Source organism: Magallana gigas, chromosome 3 (assembly GCF_963853765.1).
Source record: "Magallana gigas chromosome 3, xbMagGiga1.1, whole genome shotgun sequence".
Lineage (NCBI taxonomy): Eukaryota > Metazoa > Mollusca > Bivalvia > Ostreida > Ostreidae > Magallana > Magallana gigas.
Genome location: NC_088855.1, coordinates 1,063,720 through 1,073,447, shown reverse-complemented (window position 1 = coordinate 1,073,447; position 9,728 = coordinate 1,063,720). Strand labels below are relative to the sequence as shown.

General features: G+C 33.3%; 1 pseudogene; it reads left to right on the top strand.

The window, feature by feature from the left end:
* The first annotated feature begins 23 nt into the window (after positions 1–23).
* On the top strand, positions 24–9,645 carry LOC117692867 (ileal sodium/bile acid cotransporter-like; annotated as a pseudogene).
* The last annotated feature ends 83 nt before the right edge of the window (positions 9,646–9,728 follow it).

Genomic DNA, 9,728 nt, shown 5'->3' with positions numbered 1-9,728 from the left:
TCGTCAGAGGTGCGTAAGTGAAGATGGCAACTACAATCCGCACGGTATCTGTGTAATCACATGTCTGATGAAAACCCGAAAATGGGACTAGATACTTTTCGATATTTTTTAGGTTTAGAACATGCTATTTTTTTGATTTAAGCAATAAAAAAATATGGGGACTTAAATCAAGTCCCCAGACTATTTGAGGTCCCCATTTTACGACTTGCGTATCTGAGGCAGGCCCCCAGTTTGGCAGAACCACACACGCACACACACACACACACACACACACACACACACACAATATTGTAATCAAAAGAGTGTGATTCTTGAATTGTATATTTCTTATGTCATTATAAATGAATGTCATAATGCCACCATCTGTGTGAGTGCTCATAATTTGTATGTTAAAGGTTAAAGATTGACTGATATCTAAAGGTCAAAGAAACAATTTCAACTTCCGTAATTATAGTTTAATATACAGTGCATTAGTAGGCTGAAATACATCATATAAAGTCAATATATTCAATGCATGTACTGATAAAAGAAACATTTCCACTATAATGAATTGTGTAAGTAGAGGTTTAAATACAACTCAGATTAAAAGTATAAAATTTAAAATTATACCGTACCTTTAAAACATTTACAAATACACGTTATAACGTTATAATCTAGAAAAGTTATTTGAATTGGTATGCGTAGTTCTAACTTGTAACATTCACGTACAAGTACGCGTACAGGTTGATCAGCTAAACCTCTTTATTAGCTCCTACGTGTATCATAAGTAGTACAAAAGTGCTTACTTGTATTATGTTATGACATCCCGGTTTCAATACTTCCTATTTGTGGTTTTGTTTACATTGGTTGCAATGCATGTAATTAATATTTTTTCATAATTTACAGAATTGTTTAGTTTGTACATAATTCAGGATGCTTTTATTCCTAATCAAAAGAAATTAATATCCGCGAAATCGCAAGAAGCCCGTCTCGTGAATTCTAAAATCTCACTGTTAATTTTCGGACACATGTTAACTACATGAAATATGATAAAATTTCGGTTTTCGCGATTTTATGTTCTCGCGATTTGATGGAAAATCGATGAATCGCGGAATTAAGTACTCGCTATAATTAGGAATCTACAGTTAACTATGTTCTGTTAAACATAAACAAAGTAGGTGAAACTGCATAGTGTTTTTATAGCTCAATGCAGTATGTTTTATGTCACCTGATGTGTTATGTGTGATCTCTGATTTGTAAAGTAAAACTCATTTACAATGCAATCATGGGTATAGCAAAATCTTGGATACACATTGACAAAGTCTTGTGGAGTCCTATGTTTTATGGTTGAAACGATTTTGGTTATACGAATTTACGGATAAAAATAACGAAATTTGATTTTTAATGCAATACATTGTATTTAGAGTTTTAAAATGTAGCAATACCAAGTTATGTTATAGATTAAACAAAGTATTTGCACATAAACTCTTCAATCTACAATCCCATCATTATTGGTTTCAAAAGAATGTATATTTTTTAAGTCTCAAATGGCATGAACAGCAATATCATGGGAAAAAAACACGTGGGAACTATTATATTTATTATTACGAATTCGTTAAATGGCTATTAGGAATAACGAAAACATTAATGTAAATCCACTGGTCCCTAGCACTTCGATATAACCGAGCATTGAATGACATCATTTGTTGGTTTTTTTCTTTAAAAAATTATATCAATATTGCATGGGTAACATTCGCATAGATTTATTTAAACAATAAATGCTTTTTTTGGTAATTCATTCGGGATCGATATGAAGGTAGTGACATTGCAGAAAAAATACATAACACTCGTTAGCGGGTTATGTAAATTTTGTTCTGCAATGATCACTACCCTCATAACCCGAATGAATCATCAAAGAAAGAATTTTATTTTTTATATTTACATCTTTCTTAAAGCTAATATATAAATTGACTTGGAAAAGTAAGTAAAATTCACTAATATTACTTTTGATGTACGTAAGTAAGTTAACTAAAAGAAACAGCCAAATCATCTCCTGTGAGACTTTGAGTCTGACATCGTCATGATTATTTCGTGCAGTCCGTGATTTTTCCTAGGTCGCTATAGGTTTTGACCAATCGATAAACAGGGTGTGTCGATATCAGTCCTGTCATTTTCTTGTCAGTTTCAGCCGCTGTAGATTTCGACCAATCGATAAATGGGTAGATTTCAGTGTGGCTGTTTCTATAGAGCTATGAATTAACTATAAGTTTCCATAAGAAATAGATGGAATAATACTTGGGAAATGTAAATTTATCTAAAACAAAAAATGGCATACCTCAATCGTTATATTGACTCCATACATTAGATCTCATATGACTTTTGGTTTTAGTTCAATACTATATAATGCATGGAAACACTTCTCTGTTCTCGCCGTCTGCGACGCACGTGTAGTTTCCCTCAATTTCTTTTGAAGCGTGAAGGTGTTAGTTAAAAGTTTAAAATTTACCAATTTAAACATAACTATAACAGATAGGTTTAAATTGATAAATTTTAAAATTCTAATGTAACAAAGATACGTTAAATAGAATGTTGACCAAAGTGAGGACCTACTGCTGATTACAAAGTATAATGCACTTTCTCTGAATTTCCTATACACGTGAATAATGAAGATATATGACATCTATATTTCATAGAAATTTACTCTTAAACAACATTTGTTTCGGTCGATGACTTACGAAACTAAGGGAGATGAATACAATCTTGGACATTCCGGTCCGTGTTATCAAAAATTTCTCTACTGAGAGATAAGAAGCTTGAATCGCTTATTGAATCCATCTGATCACACCATTGCTTATGCAATTTATTGTACCATGTTCTTCATTGAAATAAAGCTATCACACCAATAGAAAATTCAGTCGGGTCTTAACAAAGTATTAGTGACTGCATAAAAGGTGTGTTTTTGTGGTGCATGATTCACAGTTTTTAAAGGTTAAAACAGATAATATGATTAATAGATATTATTATATGCAAATGATACCAATGAATGACTTCATACATTCTCTTTCTTTGACGCCCTTAAACAATAGCAATCTTCCATAACAACTTAGGGCAGGAATTTCAAACTCTTGTCAATCTCTGTTAATTTTTAATTTTTGATTTTTCAGATGTGCACTTTAACTTTGGATATTGCTTTTTGTGATGTTTTGCATTATCTAGCTGTAGGTAACTGTACTTAAGTAAAGAAGCATATTTTTTTAATATATGTCAAATGCCTATTATTGAATAATATACTAGTAGATATATGAATTGTACATATCTGTGGACTTTTTCTCAAAATGATACTGCAGATTCCTTATTAATTGCTGAGAATTAATATCCGCGGAAAATCGCGAGATGCAGCCCTCGTAGATTTTAAAATCCCGCTCTAATTTTTTTCGAACAGATGTAGACTAACTGAAACTATAACAAAAAATATGGCGTTCAAGATTTGAAATTATTTTGATTTGATACAAAATGGTTTGACCAAGGAATAGATACTCGCGTAAAATAAGGGATATACGGTATTCAATGACACACACACACACACACACACACACACACACACACACACACACACACACACACACACACACACATAAACACACTTACACATCATCTTACTTACTTGTACCACACATATGTAGGGTATATATACAGGTTGGAACCATGCAATCACCCAAATAGATTATATGATAGCCTAATTTAGGTATAATATCCAAGTCATCCTCACAATGTCGGGTCGTGAGTCCACTCGTGGCCACAGCCACAAGTTTGTGGCCACGAGTTGACTCAGTAGCCCTGAAATTGTTCGGATGTTCCCAAATAGGATTAAAGGCACCTCAGTCCTGACAAATTAGGTGTGATCACAAAAACTTAAGAACTAGTAGGTATATGTCAACATTAAACATTTTTATGTTGATCCATTAATGTGCGGATCCAGAAATTTTATTTGAGGGGGAGGGGATCCGAGGGATAATTTGTTTTCTCAAGGAAGGGGGGGGTTGTCTAAGACTAGTTTGGTAATTTAACTGTGAAGTTAGTTTGAATTGTTTAGGGCGTCCCACCTACTTAAACTGTACATGTCAGTTATTTGATCAACTATTTACTAAATTCCACTTCTCCCTGATTAATAAATACATGTAGTTCTATACCTATAATTACAAGGGATTGAAGGGATATGTGATAATTTCTTAGCTGACTTAATCCACGATGCTCAAGATAAAATTATCAAATCAAAAAGGCGCAATCATTCATGTATGTCACTCTGTGTGTTCTCTCTCTCTCTCTCTCTCTCTCTCTCTCTCTCTCTCTGTCTGTCTCTCTCTCTCTCTCTCTCTCTCTCTCTCTCTCTCTCTCTCTCTCTCTCTCTCTCTCTCTCTCTCTCTCTCTCTCTCTCTCTCTCTCTCTCTCTCTCTAATTCCATGATACAATAAGTAGGCAGAAAGACAAACAAGAAATCCAAACATCACAGCATGTACACTATGTAATGTTATTGATGAGAGGTGTTTGTACACTATGTAATGTTATTGATGAGAGGTGTTTGTACACTATGTAATGTTATTGATGAGAGGTGTTTGTACACTATGTAATGTTATTGATGAGAGGTGTTTGTACACTATGTAATGTTATTGATGAGAGGTGTTTGTACACTATGTAATGTTATTGATGAGAGGTGTTTGTACACTATGTAATGTTATTGATGAGAGGTGTCTGTTTTTTAGTGGTGGTAGTGATAAGTTATAGAAGTGCTTGTAACTGTAACCATGGTAACTTATCAGCTAGTAAGAGTTTGGATATTTATTGAACATGAACCGTGGCATTCCATTGTAACTGTAACTTATCAGCTAGTAATAATTTTGATATTTATTGAACATGAACCGTGGCATTCTATTGTAACTGTAACTTATCAGCTAGTAGCAGTTTTGATATTTATTGAACATGAACCGTGGCATTCCATTGTAACTGTAACTTATCAGCTAGTAACAGTTTTGATATTTATTGAACATGTACCGTGGCATTCTATTGTAACTGTAACTTATCAGCTAGTAGCAGTTTTGATATTTATTGAACATGAACCGTGGCATTCTATTGTAACTGTAACTTATCAGCTAGTAACAGTTTTGATATTTATTGAACATGAACCGTGGCATTCCACTGTTCTTGTTACTTGTTCATATATATTCAAATCATTTCTGTTACCTATGTAATCAATTGTTCACATTTAATACACCTTCTGTTGCTCATATAACATGACATGTTTAATTAAATGTTTTCTGTTGATCAAATGTTCGATCATGTTAAATACCCCTTCCACTGTTGACATATTGACTTGTTTATATTAAATACATTGAATCATCCACTGTTTACATATTGACTTGCTTATATTCGATGCATTGAATCATCCACTGTTTATATATTGACTTGTTTATATTGGATACATTGAATCTTCCTCTGTTGACATATTGACTTGCTTGTATTGGATACATTGAATCATCCACTGTTTACATATTGACTTGTTTATATTGGATGCATTGAATCTTCCTCTGTTGACATATTGACTTGCTTGTATTGGATACATTGAATCATCCACTGTTTACATATTGACTTGTTTATATTGGATACATTGAATCATCCACTGTTTACATATTGACTTGCTTGTATTGGATACATTGAATCATCCACTTTTTACATATTGACTTGTTTATATTGGATACATTGAATCATCCACTGTTTACATATTGACTTGCTTGTATTGGATACATTGAATCATCCACTTTTTACATATTGACTTGTTTATATTGGATGCATTGATTCATCCAATGTTTTCATATTGACTTGCTTATATCGGATGCATTGAATCATCCACTGTTGACATATTGACTTGTTTATATTGGATACAATGAGTCATTCTTTGTTGACATATTGATTTGCTTATATCGAATGCATTGAATCATCTACTGTTGACATATTGACTTGCTTTTATTTGATGCATTGAATCATCCAATGTTGACATATTGGATACATTGAATCATCCACTGTTGACATATTAACTTGCTTGTATTGGACACATTGAATCATTCACTGTTTACATATTGACTTGTTTATATTGGATACATTGAATCATCCACTGTTGACATATTAACTTGCTTGTATTGGATACATTGAATCATCCACTGTTTACATATTGACTTGTTTATATTGGATACATTGAATCATCCACTGTTGACATATTAATTTGCTTATATTGGATACATTGAATCATCCACTGTTTACATATTGACTTGCTTATACTGGATACAATGAATCAGCCTCTGTTGACATATTGACTTGCTTATATTGGATACATTGAATCATCCACTATTTACATATTGACTTGCTTATATTGGATACAATGAGTCATTCTTATACATGTATTGGATACATTAAATCATCCTCTGTTGACATATTGACTTGTTTATATTGGATACATTGAATCATCCACTGTTTACATATTGACTTGCTTATACTGGATACATTGAATCATCCAATGTTGACATATTGGGTACATTGAACCATCCACTGTTTACATATCGACTTGCTTATATTGGATACATTGAATCATCCACTGTTTACATATTGACTTGCTTATATTGGATGCATTGAATCATCCTCTGTTGACATATTGACTTGCTTATATTGGATACATTGAATCATCCACTATTTACATATTGACTTGCTTATATTGGATGCATTGAATCATCCACTGTTTACATATTGACTTGTTTATATTAGATATATTGAATCACCCACTATTGACATATTGACTTGCTTATATCGAATGCATTGAATCATCCAATGTTGACATATTGGGTACATTGAATCATCCTCTGTTGACATATTGACTTGCTTGTATTGGATACATTGAATCATTCACTGTTTACATATTGACTTGTTTATATTGGATACATTGAATCATCCTCTGTTGACATATTGACTTGTTTATATTGGATACATTGAATCATCCTCTGTTGACATATTGACTTGCTTATATTGGATACATTGAATCATCCATTGTTTACATATTGACTTGTTTATATTGGATACATTGAATCATCCACTGTTTACATATTGACTTGTTTATATTGGATGCATTGAATCATCCACTGTTTATATAATGACTTACTTATATTGGACACACTAAATCATCCACTATTGACATATTGACTTGCTTATATCGAATGTATTGATTCATCCACTGTTGACATATTGGATACATTGAATCATCCACTGTTTACATATTGATTTGCTTATATTGGATACATTGAATCATCCATTGTTTACATATTGATTTGCTTATATTTGATACATTGAATCATCCACTGTTTACATATTGATTTGCTTATATTGGATACATTGAATCATCCACTGTTTACATATTGACTTGCTTATATTGGATACATTGAATCATCCACTGTATACATATTGACTTGCTTATACTGGATGCCTTCCTCCATTGTAGATATCCCTGGGAGTTGGTTACTTTCTGGGTCTGGATGCAGCGCTGTGGTTCGGTTTCGTTGCCATGGGTTCCTCTCCAGGAGGAGCTGCCAGCAACATCTACTGTTATCTATTGGACGGCGATATATCCCTCAGTGTGACCATGACCTTCATCAGTACTTTGGCTTCGCGAGGTATGTAGGTCATGACATTTACTATTAACCCATCATCACTAAGTATGTATGTTATGAAGATGCTACTATTTAAAGGGGGGTATTTATTTAGGTTTGTTGGGAGTCCTCTTGTGTTAGACCTGTAGCTATGATTAATTAACCTTTGCAATGTACACATTCACAACTATTCAATATACATGTGTGCTTTGTTGTAGCTCTGATTCAAGCATGGATCTACAGTGTATGTATTAATATGATCTACAAAGACATAGAGATTTCTATTCCCTTCGTAAACATCATCACATCTCTAGACAGCCTGATCATGCTTGTGGGCATCGGGATCCTGATACAAATCAAGAAACCTAAGTGGGTCCGGTTTATAAGGAAGTTGATGCGCCCAATCACTGTGCTATTCATCATCTTGGTCTTCACCATCGGTGTTTACGCCAATCTGTACGTGTTTTAACTCCTGACCCCTCTGACTTTACTAGCTGGGGCTTTAATTCCTTATTGTGGGTTTGCTTTTGGTGCTCTTGTAGCCTTCATAAGAAAACATGACAGACAGAGAATCCTGAACATTGCCATAATGACTGGTATCCAGAACAGCGGTATATCCATTGTCATGCTCCAGTTGTCACTTCCGACTCCGGATTCCGACATTGGAATGGTGGCTCCCATTGTGTGTTCCATTTTTACTCCTATTCCCATGTGATTGCCATTACTGCATATGAAATAAAGAAGCGGTGCTTTAAGAAGAAGGAGGTTGCCACTGGTGAGAAATTGAAAGGACTAGATGGGGGAGAGAAGTCAGAGAAATTGGGGGTGGAGGGTTTATCTTACCAGCCGGTTAGTGAGAAAGGGAGTGACTCTGAAACAGAGACTTGTAAAAAACATGAAAAGAAAGGCATTTAGAAAACTTGACAATGGCAACTTCACGGGGCACTTTTGGTAGAGCTATGGAAAACATCTCAAATGTACTAACATCACCAGATGTTAGAATTTTCACAAAATGGAGTCAATTTCCATCAATTTAAGTATCGGCTAGACAACCCTGTGTGCTTTTCTGTGGTGTATTCTAGGGTACATCATTGAATTTAATGAAGTTTAGCTCACATCTTAGCAAACAATAAAATGTTCTGAATTTATATCAAGTTTTATGAAAAGAGGACGTTTATTTAACATATTATATAAGGTTTTCATTTGCTAGTCAGTACGGCTTGCGAAGTTGAAATAAAAAAAACTCTGATACTCTCTTCCATGTTTTTTGATAATGCGAAAATGGAAATGAAATTTCTTATATGAAATATCATCATGAATACTTAAACATGTATTTATGCTCAAATATGAATATGTAAAAGTTGATGTTCCTCGCAATATATATTTGATATTCCATGAAAAGTTTGCATCTTGAGAGTGCTCAAATGTTTTATTGTTTTATTCTTAAACAGTTTTATTGCTGATCAAGTTTTACACATATTTTTGTATTTTTTTCCATTAAGATATGTTAAGGATTATATACAAAATTATTTTGTAGAATATTAATTTTTTATTTTAAGTTTCTTTATCTTTTTGTACAGAAAATTTAATTAGAGCTTACTTAATGTAACCTTTTATATGTCTTTGTTTTAGATTTTATTAGTATAATGACAATGCCAGATTATTTTTATATAGAATTACTGGTATATATACAAACTGATTGCTGGAATGTTTTAAATCATTCAATCATGTATTGCCTTAAACAACCTGTGTTTGTGAAAGTATTTCCTGAATTGATTTTTCTGTGTCAAAAGCAATGATATTATATGTTTATCAGTTTATCAGCATCGGTGAAGATGGTTGATAGTTAGATGAAGAGATGGTTATTGTGAAGAGTTAATTAGTGTAACGTAAGTGCCAAGTATGTGATATCAGGTGTGAATGTCCTATACGAATTTGTTACACAGGTGTGAATGTTCTATACGTATGTGTTACACAGGTGTGAATGTCCTATACGTATGCGTTACACAGGTGTGAATGTCCTCAACGTACGTGTTACACAGGTGTGAATGTCCTATATGTTTG